Here is a 17,561-nt window from a genome sequence, read left to right on the forward strand (position 1 = left end):
AAGCACCGGGCTAAACCATCCGCCATCCCACACTCAGGGGAGCCGAGATCTTAACGAGATTGCAGCTGGTTTAATTGGAGAGCAAGATTCACTAGAAGATGCCCCAAACTCAAATGAATGGGCAGAAAGAGTACGTCAACCAAAAACCAAGAAAGTGGTAGCACCATCCACAATGGCACGACCCACCACCCAGAGTTACAAGGAAAACTCAACCAAAATATGTGAGAGAGGGAGGGGCCAAAAGCTCTGAGTCAGTCGGATCAAAGACCGACAAAGAAGATTGAGCTCCAACAATTGGATCCCATTACTCAAGAAATGAATCAAGTGTCAACATACACCAGAAGGGTGGAGAAAAGAGAAAAAAAGGCTACGGATGAGCAAGAAAGGAAGCTAAAAGTGTAAGAAGAGAGAAAACAAGAACAAAGAGAGACTGCTCAAAGAAGAAGAGATAAGGAAAAAACTTAGAAAGCAAGAGTAGGCCCAAAACCTATCGGATATGATGAGGGCCAAAATTAAAGAACAAACTGGCAAGACATCAAAATGACCAGCAGAAGAAGAAGCAGAAGGGGAGGAACCAAAAATAATGAAGACTCAGGATCAACCTGAGGAAGATACCTTTGCAATGGAGCTAAGAACAAAAAGGAATTTAGATCGCCAACAACCTGTTGAGACCATAACATAGGAAGAGACTGTAGATCACAACAACGTCATAGATATGATGGATCATATTTGCAAGCAAGAGGAACATGCAAGGCAAGGGCATCAACATGAGACTCCACAACAAGTAGAACCCAAAATACCAAGCCCTCTCCCTACAAACCTAATTAACATGGAGTCTCCACCCACCAATGCAGGATTTCAGATAGAGAAGACAATCCAACAACCTCGAGAAATCATGAAGGAGGATATTCCATATGGACCCCTCACTAAAGAAGAACAAGCAATAAGGTCCATCCAAGATCTATTAGCAACAGGCTACACCAAAGAAGAGGCCCAAGATGCGGTAGAGCTACCACGTTCTTTCTTAAAAGAACCTAGCCAAGAGACAATAACACCCGAGCAGACAACAAATAGAGATGGTCAATCAGAGGGCTTGCAAAAGACGCAAGAAAACCCCACAAGAATTGGTCAAAAATAGGACTTAAAGAATGAATAGGCACAAAACGGAGTGAACCAACCTAAAGGCTTACGAAAAATGCAAGAAAACCTCAGGATGACTGGTTTACCAACTTTACCAGAAGCCCAACAACAGCATATCAACCATGCAATCCAAAAGATACAATAAGTGTGGAGGAAATACCAAAGAGCACGAATGAATTCCTTGCCTAGGCATTCTCTTAAAGAGACTCCACATGAAGAGAGACCATAGCAAAGGATCAAGATTTCCACTCCACCAGTAAATCAATCTTATCAAGAAAAGTGAGATCAAGGAGTCCATCCTTGAAACCACCATTGAGATGACCCCTCTTGGGGGGGTCACTATGCATAAATTGCGTATATCGCGTGCGTTCAAAAACTATTTATTAAACTCCTTATTTGTGATTTTTTTACAATAAAGTAGACCCTTTTCCTACTCAATCTATAAAATTTTTTCCCAATTCCATTTTATATGACCCTTTTGTTTGTAAAAATGTGAGAAAAGTTGAAATTTAATAACCCCTTATGCTGCACTCACGTGATAGTAACATAATTATTAAGTCACCCCCCCCCCCCCCCCCGAGGATGACCCAAGCCAATGACCTAGGTCCAATCATCAACAAATCAATGTCTAATATGGCCAAAGCAGCACTCATATTCAACTTGAGTGAGGATTTAAACAAAGAGATCATACAGCTAACTCTCGAGTATGAGGGAGAAGAAGAGAACAATGCGGATCTCAATTTAGTGGTGTTCTGATCTCATATTTGTGGTGGTCAGCATAGAAGAGATGGCAAAACAAGGAATGAAAACAAGGAGTTGGTATAGAAACCAACACTCTCTTAGTAGAAGATCGCCATTGAAGGGACTCCCAGCTAGAGCATATCAACGGGGGCCTGTCAAAATACAAAGATATGTACGAAAAAGAGAAGATGGCAAGGCAGATACAAGAGGGAATAGTGCAAAAAGCAGTAAGCTTTCCCTAAAGCAAATGGAAAAACAGTACCAATAGGCCCACCAAAGTGCTAAGGAGTCTGCAACATTAGCTCAAAAAGAAAGACAAATCCAAATCCTCAAGCGAGTAGCTCCAAGAAAATAAAAAATTGAGCGAGAAAAGGAGGACATACAATCAAGAATCTTGGTCCTCTTCTCTATCTAATAGTATAAATGTGAAATGGTGCACTACAACATCCGTTCTTACTATGTATGGTACTGGTAATAAAAGTATTTAATCTTGCCCTTTAAAGAATCGTAGCCCGATTGTGGGCACAATGTGAGATGAACAAATTGTTACCAGGGGTAAGGCCCAACAGAGGCTCTTCATGCAGGGGATCAGTGAATGCACATTTTCTCTGCAACTTGCATGATTTGGATGGGCATTATCTTATCATCTATAGAGTACCTCTCAAGCTCACCTAGTTCTATGGCACATGGAGTTTCAATGCTCAAGTTTCACATAATTATTTCAAGAAGATCACAATCATACCATTCTTAGACTACAATATCTACCACCAAACAAAGTTTTTTGATTATGGGCATGAACGCTGCCTTACAAATCTTCTTAATGACGTTCAAATAACCTAACGGCCCCCTAACTAACCTAAAAATACACTAATCTGTCTTTCATTTTCTACTCTCAAGCCCATTTTATCTAATTTTATTAATATGCATTCGTAGTTTAGTTAATCTGCTAAATTTTCTAAATTTTCCATAGTCCAAAATGTATGCCCTCCTAGCCTCGTAGTTCAACTAGATTCTTTTTATACATTTAAACTTAACCAGATTGCTGCTCGTATGTATATTTAAGCATGAACATAGATACCAATTATTTTGATTTATTCAAGATTTTGTGTGCACAAGTTTAATATTGCAAATTGACACCAGATTTGATAAAAATTATTCTTTATTCTCAAACTCAATTGTACACAGAATGCTATATAGACATGCACAAAAATGATTACAATGGTTTAATCACAAGCATAGTTGAGAATTCAAAGCATTTCTTTTTGTTTTTAATTTTAAACTAGCAATGTTTCTTTTCAATTTTATTAAATTGTTTGGAAATCACAAAGAAAACTGACCAGAAAATTCTTAATTCTCACTTCCAAATGTTTTGCTTTCTGTCTTTGTTCGAAATCAAGCAGCGGCTCCTCTCACTTTAACATGAGTCACTCCGCATCGTAATCTTGAACTTGCTTTCCGAATTTCACTCTCTCTTTCTCTCTCTCTCTCTCTCTCTCTCTCTCTCTCTCTCTCTCTCTCTCTCTCTCTCTCTTTGCTATGACATGCGGAACATGACTCCCTATGACTCTCTCTTTGAACTCAGCAAAGTATTCAATCTCTCTCTCTATCTCACTACACACACAATCTCTCTTTTTCTCTATCTGGTGTCCTCCAACTACCTGTGTTTCTCCCTCTTTCTCTCACTCTCTCATTATACTATAGAGAAAGGGGTCTCCTTCTCTCTCCTCTTTATCGGTACAGTCAGTAGATGGGGCCTTCACTCATCAACGACAACGTGCATCATCCTCGTTTTCAGCAAGGCTGAATTCTTCTCTCTCTACTTCCCTCTTGGCTTGCAATTCCTGCTCTCAGCATAGCCAGTAAAGGCTCCCTCTCTTTCTCTCGGTTATTTTCATTTTCGTTTCCTCTCTCTACTTCTCTCTTATTATCTCAGTATTTCCGAATGAATTTGTGCTTCTCTCTCCTCAAGAGCTACATAAACAGATAGTAATACATTCAAGAAAGAGCCCTACACTAACACACACACTTCTTCTCTCAAGAAAAACACTGCTAACGTTTTCTCTCCTATCCTCTCTATAAACTGATAACGTTTTCTCTCTCTCTTCTCTATAGGGCTACACACATATTAACTCACACTGGCAAGAAAAAAACGCTTTCCCCCTCTACCTCTCTAGGCTTGCAACCCTACACACTTAGAACCCACACCCACACACTGAGCGCTACAGATTCCTCCTCCTCTCACTAGCGTTAACAAAATTATCTTTCTCTCTCTCTCTCTCTCTCTCTCTCTCTCTCTCTCTCTCTCTCTCTCTCTCTCTCACTAACACACACAGACACACAGTGCTACTAACTAGCAAATCTCTCTTCTCTCCTACTGCTCACATAACCTTTCAGCACTCTCAAACTGTCTCTCACCGGCGCCCTCTCTCACTTTCAGCAAAAGGGTTAAAATCCCCGAGACCTCAAAGATCTCTATCATGACAATGAGCATCGAGCTCACATCTTCTCTCCCCCTACTCTTTTGAACTTCACGGTCCCTCCCGGATTCTAAGTCAAAATGTAAAGCTTTTCCCGATAGTTACACTTAAACTTGTCTACAATTTTTGCTTTCCTTAGAGGCAAGCTCAAAATCTAACTCTATTGTTTAAACCGACTAACATGCATTAACGCAAATTAGGGCCAACTCACAAGATTCCGAAGATTTACTTCGGCTAAGACCGAACTCAAGAGTAGTACCGACCTTGAAACTTTGTCAAGCTGGTAAGCTTTCTATCTCTTTCCAGACATATACAACTAAACTAGGTCAAGAACTTATGGACTTCCCTTAAGAGAACTAATCATAGCATTCAAATTTCAATGCAAACATCAACAAATGCTTTCAAATTCTATCTTATCATTTATATGCAGCATCATCAAATCATGTTAAATAGGCATACATGTGCAATAATGTAAAATGCAAATGCTTCTAGCATGCACATGCATATCCCAATTAACCCAGAGTTGTGTACAAATTGTCAAAAAGTATTGGGGTCTACATTCCTCCCCCACTGAAATATGAAGTCCTCCTCGACGAACAAAAATGTCTTCTACACTGGAATGAACTTCTTGAACTGCTGCAACTCCCCATCTTGACTGCTACACTTCAAAAAATAAATGGCTCCCCTCCTTTAATGCAAACGCCCTCTGAGCATAAAGTCTGAAACACATTACACTAACACCAGTAGTCTGTCCATTCTTACGTATTTTAAAACAAGAACCAGATTTGTTTCAACAATAAAACCGTTAATCAAAAAATAAATGGCTCCCCTCCTTTAATGCAAACGCCCTCTGAGCATAAAGTCTGAAACACATTACACTAACACCAGTACTCTGTCCATTCTTACGTATTTTAAAACAAGAACCAGATTTGTTTCAACAATAAAACCGTTAATCATTCAATCAGTGACAACTCAGTGACAAATTAATAAACACTAGACATAGTTATATAAACATGTTAACCCCAGGAAACGTATATACCCTCACTAACTAGCATTTATAAAGATTTGAAAATCACAAACCTAAACCTCACCAATAGCGACTAAAATTAATAGTAAGGTGACTAGTTAATGGAATAACTATAAACCGCCCTAGGCAAGACAATAAATTTATTACTATTTAATAGCAAGAACAACCCCCCTCCATGGCACTAGAGCTCTATAGAGGTAAACCAATTAACCCCTATATTATAGATATCTTAGCATTTATATCTAAGTGGATGTCGTCGCCTTTAATTTATTTCCCTTCATTTGAATTCCCAAGTTTTTAGTGGGTTTTTTTTTCATGCATTTTTTTTCTATTTTTATGTTTAGCAAGTCACATCGTACTTGATTGGTTTTTTTATTTATTTATTTACTTATTTGTTTCTCACACATTCCACTCTCACTGCTGCATGGAGCATGAATTATTAGCACTTACACTTCCACCCCGTACAAAACCTGGCTACGGCTCGTGGCTCTGTCACTAGAGACAAAGTGGACCCACCCGCCTACCAAACTTGTACAGTGACGGTCACACAACATGTAACATAAAAGTTTTGTTTTATTCTTCCCTTGGCTTATCACTAGTTGCCCAAAACTAGTTTAGCTACAGTGACTCTATTAAATAATCACATTGACTACCTCTCTCAGCCACTAACAGCTTGGTCACCGATCGGTGATTGCTAAGTCTAGATAAAGGAAAGTTAAAAAGAATATATAAACCCCCTAAGCTAACAAGTTTAATATGACTATGAATAGTGTGGTATTAACTTGTCACTCACACATCTATTACAGCAAGCATAAAAATGATAAAAACTAAAAAAGAAGAATCTATTGATCATTACAGTTAGAAATAAACCACCTCTTTAATCTGCTTGAAAATGCTCCACTTTAGAACTATATCCCCATATACCAATCAGCTCCAATTTGTAACAGGTATCTTCTCCATACAAAATTGCTTGGTTCTGCAAAAAGATTAGACTACACTCCCCCTAAAGGGATGTCGTTATCCTACTCCTAATTTTTATGATTTTTTTGTTGTTTGTTTTGTTTGTGGTTTTCTTTTTTTTTTAGTGTTTTGTTTTGAATAAAACAGAAAATCAAACATAAAAGGAAACATTTCTTTTTGGATTTTTTTGTGATTTTTTTCTATTTGTTTGTATTTTTGTGGTTTTGTTTTTTTTTGTTTTTCTTTTTTTTCTTTTTTTAAAAGCCTCTCGCTACATATGACGGAATAGTGCAGGTGCATTGGCTAAGCCAAAGGTGCTGCACGATGAAGACCCCCTCCATAGGGTTGTGCTTGGCCATATTGGACCGTTGCTTGCTGACTATGCAACAATATATGATATAATCCCCTAGGTAAACCCAACGGTACCCCCTCATCATCATCATCAAGAGTAATAAACTCCAAATCTACTATGGGGTCTATCATGATATCCTCATCTAAGACAGGAAACATCTCCATAAATGCGATAGGGTCATTCTCACAAAAATACCCCAAAAAGTGTAATAAAAAAACGTAAATAATCCCAATCATGTACCTCTAAGTCAAAACTCATGGCCCACCATCGTAATAGCCATTCTACCTCATGTATATCATCAATCATGTAGACAACAGTCTCTATGCCTACCCATGAATGAAAGGTCTAAACACAGTAAGCAAATAATCTATAGAGGTATCCATGACTCACCAAAAGTGGATGGAGTGGAAAAAATGTGATGATGAACAGGGCGATAATCCCTGCCATAGAATAACCATTGTTAACACTCATTCTAAAGCAAGAAAGAAATAAACAAACTACTACTACAACTAAATTTTTTTCTGTTTTTGTTTTTTTTTCTTAAATCTTATTTATGGTTTTACCCTTATGTCATTTTTCTAAAATAGAGAACTAAGTGAAATAATCTTTCACTCTCAGAACATTAACTTTAAAAGGATCTAAAGCTTTGTCAATGTCCTGAACTAGCAAGGACCCATTATTAAAGGTCTGTAGTACTTTAAAAGGACCTAACCGTCGTGTCTGCAGTTTCCCAGGGAAATTTATAGTAACGATTATCATAAATTAAAACCTTATCGCCTCTTTGAAATTTCCGAACTTTGATATGGCGATCATGCCAAGCTTTATGTCGCTTTTGCATAGCCTCAAGACTTTGTAAGGCTAGCAAGCGCATCTCGTCGAGTTTGGTCAAGGTAAACAACCTATCTTTTAAAGATTCCTCTTCACCAAGTCTAGTAGATAAGGCAACCCTTAAGGTTGGAATCTCCTTTTCGATTGGAAATATGGCTTCAGCACCATAAACTAAAGTGAAGGGTGTATTTTGGGTTGTTACCTTAAAAGTGATGCGATAAGCCCATAATGCTTCAGGTAATCATTCATCCCAATCACGCCGATTATCAGCTACTGTTTTTGTTAAAATGTTACCCAGAATTCTATTGGTAACTTACACTTGCCCATTTGCATGTGGATAATAAGGTTTATACTTTCGATGTTTAATTTTATATAGTTTGTCCCTAATAGTGTCATTAAGGAAATGAGATCCTCGATCGCTAACTAGCTCTAGTGGACAACCAAATCTTGTAATAATATCCTCATAGAGGAACTTAGCCATATCTAAGGCTCTATCAGTTTTCAGAGGTTTAGTTTCAACTCACTTGGTAACATAGTCTGTACACACCAAAATATATCGATTAGAATGATATCAAGATGGAGGGTCCTACAAAATCTATTCCCCATTTCTCAAATGGCTTCAAAGCTAGTATTGGTGTTAACGGCGTTGCATATTGAGCAGTGGGTTGACCAACTCGCTGACATTTGTCACACTTTTTACAATGTGTAAAGGAGTCCTTATAAACAGTCGGCCACCAATATCCTACCATCAATACTTTTCTTGCAGTTAATTCCCCTGCAAAATAGCCTCCACAAGGTTCATAATGTAATTCCTTTAAAACTTGATAAATCTCATCCTCTCTTAAGCATCTTCTATAGACTTGGTCACGAGGAAAATAACAATATAGGAAATCCCCCTATCAATGAATAATGACGGGCTTGAAGAAGTAGTTTCTTCTTTAAATCATGCTTAGTTGCTTTATGAGGATATTCAGACGTGCTAAGAAAGTTAGCTATGTCAGCATACCAAGGTAACTCACTTTCTACCAGAAACAGGTTAGCATTGGGTAAGTCATCTTCAACTCCCCTCTCTACATCATCAGTAAGTAATCTAGAAAGATGATCGGCAAACACATGCGACTTGCCTTGTCGTACAACTACCTCAAAGTCAAACTCTTGTAAAAGTAACATCCATCGGATCACTCTTCCAGAAATCTCTGGTTTATTTAACAAGTATTTCAATGTGGCATGATCCACATAAAATACAAAATGATTTCCCAATAGATAATGCATGCCAAAATTTATCAACATAGAAAACCATAGACATGCATTCTTTTTCAATCGTAGTGTAATTATGCTTAGGGTAACTTAAGACCCTACTAGCATAATAGATTGGATGATCAAATTTCTTATCATCAGTTTGACACAACACAACCCCAACTGCTGTATGTGATGCATGAGCATGGATATGAATTTATTTTGTCCAATTAGGACTCACTAGAATTCGCACTTTTAGTAACTGGTCTTTAATGTCTTCAAATGCAACTTGACATTTGTCAGTCCAGACATAACCTATATCCTTTTTAAGAAAATTTGTCAGAGGTCCCACAATTGAAGCAAAGTTCAAAATGAATCTCCTATAGTAGTTTGCATGCCCTAGAAATCCTCGCAGTTGAAGAAGATTCTGAGGTATTGGAAAATCTTTGATTTTACTAACCTTACTCTCATCAACCGTAATGCCATCTCGAGAGACAACATGACCTAATAGTATTCCTTTGGTTATCCCAAAGACACACTTCTCAGGGTTTAAAGAAATGCCCATTTCAATGCTACGTTCAAACACTAAGGCCAACTTTTCAGGCATCTCCTCTTCAGTTCCTTGCACTGAAAAATCATCTAAGATCCACTTTTGCAGGAAATCCTGATAAGCTGCAATCATAACACGTTGGAATGTGGCCGGGGAATTACATAGCCCAAACGGCATAACTCGATAAGCAAATTTTCCCCATTCAGTAGTAAAAGTAGTTTTTGCTTGATCATCTTCATGTATTTGAATTTGATTATAGCCACTAAATCCATCCGGATATAAAGGAATAAAGGCCATACCCGGCACCACGATCTAAAACATGATCGGTAAAGGGCAAAGGGAAATGATCTTCCTTAGTTTTCCCATTGAGTTATGGATTTTTGTATTTTTCTTGGGTACTACCACAATTGGGGAAACCCAATCACTATAAGCAACCGGATAAATAAATCCCACATCCAAGAGTTTCATTATTTCTACCTTAACCAATTCAACATAACAGGACTGGTGCGACGCTGACGTTGACAAATAGGTCGTGCCCCAAGTTCTAAGTTGATATAGTGTTGACATAGCTCAGGCTTGACTCCTTGTAGGTCTTTATACGACCATGCAAAAGCATGTTGATACTTTGTGATTACTTCTTTGAAACGCTCCAACACTTGTCCTTTTAATTGACTTCCCAATGTCAAGAATTTTCCTTTTGACACATCCCATTGAACAATTAAATTATCTTTCGATAATACAAAGGAAGATTGTGTAAGTGGAATAGCCCTGATTAGGGGATGTTTGTCCTCCTTATAAACAACATTTTCAAGTAAGTTGTGTTTATTTATAAGAGATTCAGACTCTTCCTTTTTAGTTTCCATATCACTCACAACAGCCACAGATTGTGTCCCACAATAGGGTACAATCGTAGTTTCATAACTCTTTGTTGACGAGTCTTACCAAACACCGAGAAAAACATTCCAAGCAAGCCAAAAAGCGAGTGAGTTCTTATAACAATTTTGGATAAATGTTATACAATGAACCCCCCACCCCCCCCAAAAGCTACACACACAAAATCTCTCTCTCTCTCTCTCTCTCTCTCTCTCTCTCTTTGCTCATGGTAGAGCATTAAATATTAAACACATGCACACACTATCTCTATCTCTCTCTTGTTGCACATATATTCATACTCTGCCTCTTATTTTTTGGAATTTATAAACCATATCATGCACATTTTCTCTCCCTTTCTATCTCTCTCTATGTCTCATAGTTTCTGGAATACACAAACTCTCTCTCTCTCTCCCTCTCTCTCTCTCTCTCTCTCACACACACACACACACACACACAAACAAACAAACAAACAAACACACTCTCTCTCTCTCTCTCTCTCTCACACACACACACACACACACACAAACAAACAAACACTCTCTCTCTCTCTCTCTCTCTCTCTCTCTCTCACACACACACACACACACACACTCTCTCTCTATGGAGTGTTCTATAACGTGGCCTTAGTCTCTTTGTGCCCTCTCTCTCTCTCTAGACTCTCTCTCTCTCTCTCCCTAAAATATACATACATAAAACTTTGCATGCACATATAGTTTCTCTCTCACACTCTCTCTCCCCCTTCCCCTAAAAAAAACATGCATAAAAATTTTGCAGGCACATGTAGGGTAAAGGGGCCGATACAAGGCCACGTAAGGAGGCGTACGATTATCTGGCAGCAAGCTTATCCGATTTTCGCTTGGAAGAATGCAATCGACAGCTCACTGTTGAGTGCACAAGCTGTAAAAACATTAGTGTTGACAGAGATTTGCAGGCTACACACAGCAACGTCAATTCTTGTGTAACAAAATCGATCGTGAGAAACAAGCCATATCGGGGGGTATTAAGTGCCCATACTACCAACAAGGTTTGAACACAAATCGTGTGGACCAGATCCTTCGACCAACTCATGTAACTCAGTGTCCTACAACTAGGGAATAATAATCTTACTTTTGGGGGCTCCCGTGTCCTTGTAAAGGGGGCGACTTTTAATTGGCCTCTTTACCCTAGTCTCTCTCTCTCTCTCTCTCTCTCTCTCTCTCTCACACACACACACACACACACACACACACATATGCGTGCACGCACACGCAAAAGTAAAGCTTCTTCTCTCACGTTGAAAACAGGGAGAGGGAGAAGGACAAGTAAGTGACTTGGCATTATAAGAAATTCAAACTTTTAAAAGCTATAACACTTTGGAGACCAACGTTTGAACTTTAAGTTCTAAGAGTTAATCCTATTTGCTTCCCATTTGTCACCATCATCTCCCTCCCCCTCGTCTTTGCGCAAGTGATCAGTATGGCAGGTGCGACCTCTCTCTCTCTCTCTCTCTCTCTCTCTCTCTCTCTCTCTCTCTCTCTCTCTCTCACTCTCACACACACACACACACACACACACACACACAAAACATGCAATCTCCCTCTCTCTATATATCTTCGCCACTAGACATTGCATAGCTCTCTCTGTTTGTTTTCTCCTGTCCCTTTCTATTTGCAACGACAATCGATGCTCGCCCTCCCAGCAAATACGCTTCTCTCCTCTTGAGGAAAGATTCATGCCCTTCACCTACCAAGGCCCACTCTCGAAGCATGCAGATAAATGAGATAGAGAAAAAAAATTCATCTCGCGAGACTCTCGTTGCTCGTCTTGGACCTGGCGCCTCCCCTACAGAGGAATAATAGAGAATTCAAAACTGTCAATCAATTTGTCGTTCAAATGCTATACAAATGTGCAGAACACCCTCCCCGTCCTTGGTTCTCCCCCCTTCCCCTTCGCTTGCTATGCATGCCTTCTAACTAAGCTCCTGACTTGACTCTCAAGCTCTGCAACTAAACCCTTTGCTTTGGGCCTTCCTACCTTGAGCACATATACTCCATCTTCAACCCTCGTTGTAGAGCCCTCCCTACGCCTCACATGAGTCACCCTTCCTTCCCTTCACTTCTATCTTCACCAAGGCTTCCAACTGTCGCAACAGAGAAACACATAAAACTACACCATCACCACACAAGGGCAACAAAACAAAATAAACAATCTCCTAGATCGATCTTATACATCGTTGAAATTAAAGCTCGCTAGAACCCCTCCCCTCACACTCTAGACCTCCAAGCCTATGATAGATCCTCCTAGATGACTCTCCGTCTATACCCTGCACTGCCTCCCACCACACCCACATTGGCTCTGCAAGAGTCTTCACAAATAGAGCGCGAGAGGAAAATATCTATAAAAGAGAGAGAGAGAGAGAGAGAGAGAGAGAGATAGTTCCATTTAAATTAAAGCCCAATACGCAACCATTGTCCGTACCATTAAAAAAAATATTTTCTCATGACTCATGCCTCTGCTTTCTTTTCCCCTCATCTACCCGATGGGCAAGACCTACTCATAACTAAGTCTCCATTTCAGTCATCTACCCAAGGGTCTACAAAAGCTTAAGCTTCACAAGAAATTGGAAGTCTCACATTTTTTAAGCTTCCTCAAGTGCAACTTAGAAAAAAATTGGGAGTTGTTGATGACAACATGAAGGAGGAAGGTGTCCGTATTGTAGGGTCCTTTTTTGCACTCTTCGCACCCATATATCGTGTTCATCCAGAACGTGGCTATGGTTCTCATAATTTCCTAATTAATCAAGAGGCATTTAATTGCTAGAGAGAGAGAGAGAGAGAGAGATGATATAGAACACGCTACTCCACAACATGAAAAAATGGAGAAAGAAATGATAGAGCAAACATTGCATATGCCACAATAAACAAAAAGAGAGAGAGAGAGAGAGAGAGAGTCAAAAAGTATGCAAGAGAAAAAGACACACATACATATAATTTTAAGAGTAATTTTAAACAATACTTTTTGTGGTTTAGATTGTGGTCTTCATTTTTATTGACTCTTGCTCGGTTTAGGTTTTGCTCGAAAAGTCTCGCTCAAAGTTTGAAACTCCTCTTTGTTGACAAGTCCTCAATATTTACCATATAGGTATCAAGTGTTACTTCTGTCATTAAGGAGCCCTCAGTTTGGAATATAGGGACATCAGTGATCCCATATTCTTCTGATTGTTCTTCCATATCCTCCTGTTTATAATAATCTTCCCATTGATTCAATAATTCTTTGCTATGCTTAGCCTCTAAAATAGCCTGCCCTTTTTCTTTTTCTAGTCGGGCCATCCTTTGTAGCACGTGAGCCATACCTTCGTCTGCTAACTCACGCTCCTTTAGTAATTGTTTCCAAATAGCGTTTACTTCTACTAATCCACTGGATTTTCCTTCAGGCTTATCCATATCCTCTAAGTCATCCTCCACGGTTATATTAAAACAATTTTCCAAACACTCATCTGAGGTGGAGATCCACTGTGCAATGTCCTTATCAGAATCGTAACCCAAAGAATAATGAGCTTCGTATTCACCCATTCCTAGGTGACAGGCATAATTACCAACACTCTCTGATGTGAAGATTGTCCTTGTGGAATCATCCTCTATCCGCAAATGGTAACCATTGTGCAAAAATTGAGAATATTTATCCGTATCTAATGAGAAGCGTTGTTTAACTACTTCTTCATCCTCTGATTTATCGCCACTATAATCTGTGTTCTCTTTTGTTTCTGACACAGTCGACTTTTTATACTCTCTCAAAAAATCTTTAGAGACAACTCGCAATTCTACTCTATCATCGCAAGGAACAATAGTGATCACTCCTTTATGCCAACTTTGCACACACCTGGCTTGCACAAGCCAAGGTCTTCCTAACAATATTGAGAAAGAGGCCCCCTACGAATGTGGTCGGACTATCAAGTAACTCATATGAAACTCAAGTCCTGCCACTATAGTCTTGACCCTTTGTAAAATCCCTAAAGATTTTACACGTCGTTGATCAGCCAAGCATAGATTAACGTTCGTAGGTTCCACTTGTTTCAATCCCAACTCCCCCATAGTTTTCTCAGTCATTAAATTGACTGCTGCTCCACCATCTAATTGCACTCCCGTCACGCTATGCCTTCCTATTTCCAAAGAGATAATAGGTGCTTATAGATCCATAAACATATCTACTACTTGAACTCCTTTTTCTTTGACCGTCTCTGTCATTTTAGAGCTTCTTCTCTTCCCTCTCCTACGTACGAGCTTATGATATAATTGTTTCTTACAAAGAGGAGATATCTCTACTAAAGTGGTGAAGTCCAATGATATTTTTCAATCTTTCATAGGCTACCATAAATTAAAGGTATTTGTTACCATATACATGTGGTACTGATGTGTGTGAACACACTAGGACTGCCGGGGCATTTTTCCCCTCTTTAGGAGGTTTTCCCCCCGAGCATTGTATATACGCCTATCACTCTAGGGCTATCTATCATTCCATTGCACACTAAGTTATACACTCTCTATTGTGTGCCTTGAGCTTCCTTCGTCTTCTCCAAGTTGTGTGTGTTTCTCTGCAACCCTAATTCCAATAATTGGTATCAGAGCAGGTCACGTCCTCCCGGGCTTAGTCGCCAGCTGCTCCAGCACACGCCTGCTCACTTTCTCCGATTTCAATGAGCTTTGGCGAGCGTTCACAGGTCGAAAAATATTTTGGGATGACTCGTAGAGCTTGGCCTACTCAGAATTTTGATTTGGGCTCATTTCGGCCTCCGTTTCCACTACAGGCAGTACTACACAAGCTGTTTTTTCATTTTGTGCAGAATTTTTGTCAGTGCTATTTTCTGCATAACAGGTGCCTTATAGTATTCTATGGTTTGTGCTATATAGCACAGGTTGTTCCCGCTCCATTTCTCCTATTTTAGTGCAGTTTTCACATCAGGTGCAGCATTTACCATGAATGACAACAACAACACAGATGTATTCAAGATGTTTGCTGCTGAGGACAGGTTGGATGGGGAAAATTACCCTATGTGGGCTTATATGATGCAACACGTTCTTGTGTCAAAGGGCGAACATTGTGCAGGGCATTGATGTACACCCTGGTTCTGAGGATGTAGGCGATGTTGAGGATGTTGTAGGTCTTGCTGCAAGGATTGCTGCTGTTAGAGTTGTTTTGCCTACGGCAAAACAAGCTCGTTGGGATGTTAAGGATGCACAGGCTCATGCATTGATTGCGTTGTCTGTGAAGTGCACCATTGTTCCTCACATCCGTTCAGCAAAATCTGCAAAATTGGCTTGGGATATTTTGGATGGTCTTTATGCAAGTCGCAATGAGGCTAAAATTGCTTTGCTACGTAAAGAGCTGGAGTCAAAGATTATGCATGAGGAAGATGATATGGACACTTTCCTTGCTAGTGTCAAGGATATCAATGAGAAACTTATTTATGCAGGAGAAGTCATTTCAGACAGTTCCCTTGTGCAGACTGTTCTTGATGCCTTACCAGATTCTTACCAGACTTTTGCTAGTACTTGGAGACTTATGACCCAAGGAAATCCTAAAGTTGTAAAGTTTGATGCATTATACACATTGCTGTTGTAAGAGCCACTTTCCAAAAAAAACAGGGCTAGATAGCGTGCTGTTGATTTACGAGGATTGGGGAAATAAGAAGCTAATATGCCCTTCTTGTTGACAGTTATAGCATACCTCAGGGCTAGATGGACCCATATTTGGATTGTTGTATCGGAAATTATTCCGTCTAAATGGAGGTCTATCTCCTCATTTGTCCTTGCAACCTTGGCGTAGGTGGTATCCCCTGTGTGGGTAACCCTTGCCTTTGTTGTTGTAACTATTGTTGATATGTCTAAGGTAGTCCTCTTTGCATAAAAGGTTGTGGTGGTGGACCTATCTCGTAAGTCGTATTGCTCCTATCCATAAAGTTATAAAGTATAATAAGGAGTTTGATTTGTATTTACCACCACTTGTGGTGGTGTAACTCCATAACCAGATACAGGCTCCTGAGTTTGTGGAATCGGTATAGTGGGAGAAGTAACCATACTAGGTCCACTAAACAGTTCTCTTCTCCTCTGTTGGCTTAATTGCACCTCTTCTCAATTTCTAGCCTCTTGTTTAGCACAGCTGTTAAGTCTGTCGGTCTTCTTAAACTCACATATTGTTGAGCGTTCGGATCTCGCAAGCCATCTACAAGCCTTCGCTTTTGAGTATCCTCATTGGGTGCCATATTTCCCATCTTTTGTACTATTGTCTCCATCCTTTGGATGTAATGGTCAATACTTTCGTTGATCCCCTGTTGAAGATAGTCTAACTGTTGAGCGAGCCTATCTTGGAAAAATGCTATTGTCAGCTCAGTGTAAGTAGCACTATTTGCTGCTGGTACATTACCATACCAACTGGCAGCTTCATCCTTAAAGGTAGTTCGGAAAATATGTAGTTTCTGATCACTATCTACAATTACGTTTGTTACACATGTTACTTCAATTTTTTTAAGATGAGCATCAGGGTCTTCATCCCAGAGCCCTGCAAACTGTGTAAAGTCTACCAATCGTATCGTAGCTCGTGCTACTGGCACTGCCATTTGATCTAACAAATTTTCAAAGTGAGGGTCTTCCCAAAAATTTAGTAGTCGTGGTCTGGGTAGAGCAAATAAATTTCTTAACCCCAAGTCATGACACTGGTCTCAGTTAAACAGTTGGTCAACTATTTCTCTCACTGGCGTGGGTTGGCCCACTAGCCTACCTTCTCTTAATCCCTCAATAAGAACTCCTGGTACTTGTTCTAAAAGTAACGCGTTAACGCACTCGAGTTGATTGGCAAGATCTTGAGCAATTATCTCTTCTCGCCTCTTTCTACGTGCTTCTCTAGCCCTATTTTGGTCTTCTCTTCTATTAGAATCTACTCCACTCATACGATGCACACAATTGTGTAGCCTCTATCGATACTAATCCTTCAATGCAACGTATACCACTGCTAGGATTTCATGCTCAATCTTTACATTATCCTCTCTAGTATCTCTAAACAACTTTAGTAACGGGTTTACTAAGGGTCGTAAAAGAGGTTTTATTTTGCTCCTCTGTGCTACTTTAACAATAATCTGTCTTAGATATTTTCTCTTTACTGTAACCGTTGAACTAGTGTTTCCAATCACACAAGGTGGATGTGGAACACGAAAACAGTATTGCCAATAAGTCCTCCTTCTACTCTCTATTTGTAGTTGACTTAGTGACCCTAGAGAGTTAGTCGACACGATGTTTTGGGGTTCGAAATCCCAATTTTTATACTCCTGGAGCCACTTGACATTAGGCCGTAGTTCTCCAAGCATACTTTATAGCTACTTGCTTCTAAAAAAGCCACTCAAACGCA

The 17,561-nt window shown here is 39.6% G+C and overlaps 1 pseudogene; it reads right to left on the reverse strand.

Moving 5' to 3' along the window:
* Positions 1-7,288: 7,288 nt before the first annotated feature.
* LOC147423133 (uncharacterized) lies at positions 7,289-9,608 on the reverse strand (annotated as a pseudogene).
* Between the last annotated feature and the right edge of the window lie 7,953 nt (positions 9,609-17,561).

Source organism: Adiantum capillus-veneris, chromosome 26 (assembly GCF_014529385.1).
Source record: "Adiantum capillus-veneris isolate H3 chromosome 26, ASM1452938v2, whole genome shotgun sequence".
Classification (NCBI taxonomy): domain Eukaryota; kingdom Viridiplantae; phylum Streptophyta; class Polypodiopsida; order Polypodiales; family Pteridaceae; genus Adiantum; species Adiantum capillus-veneris.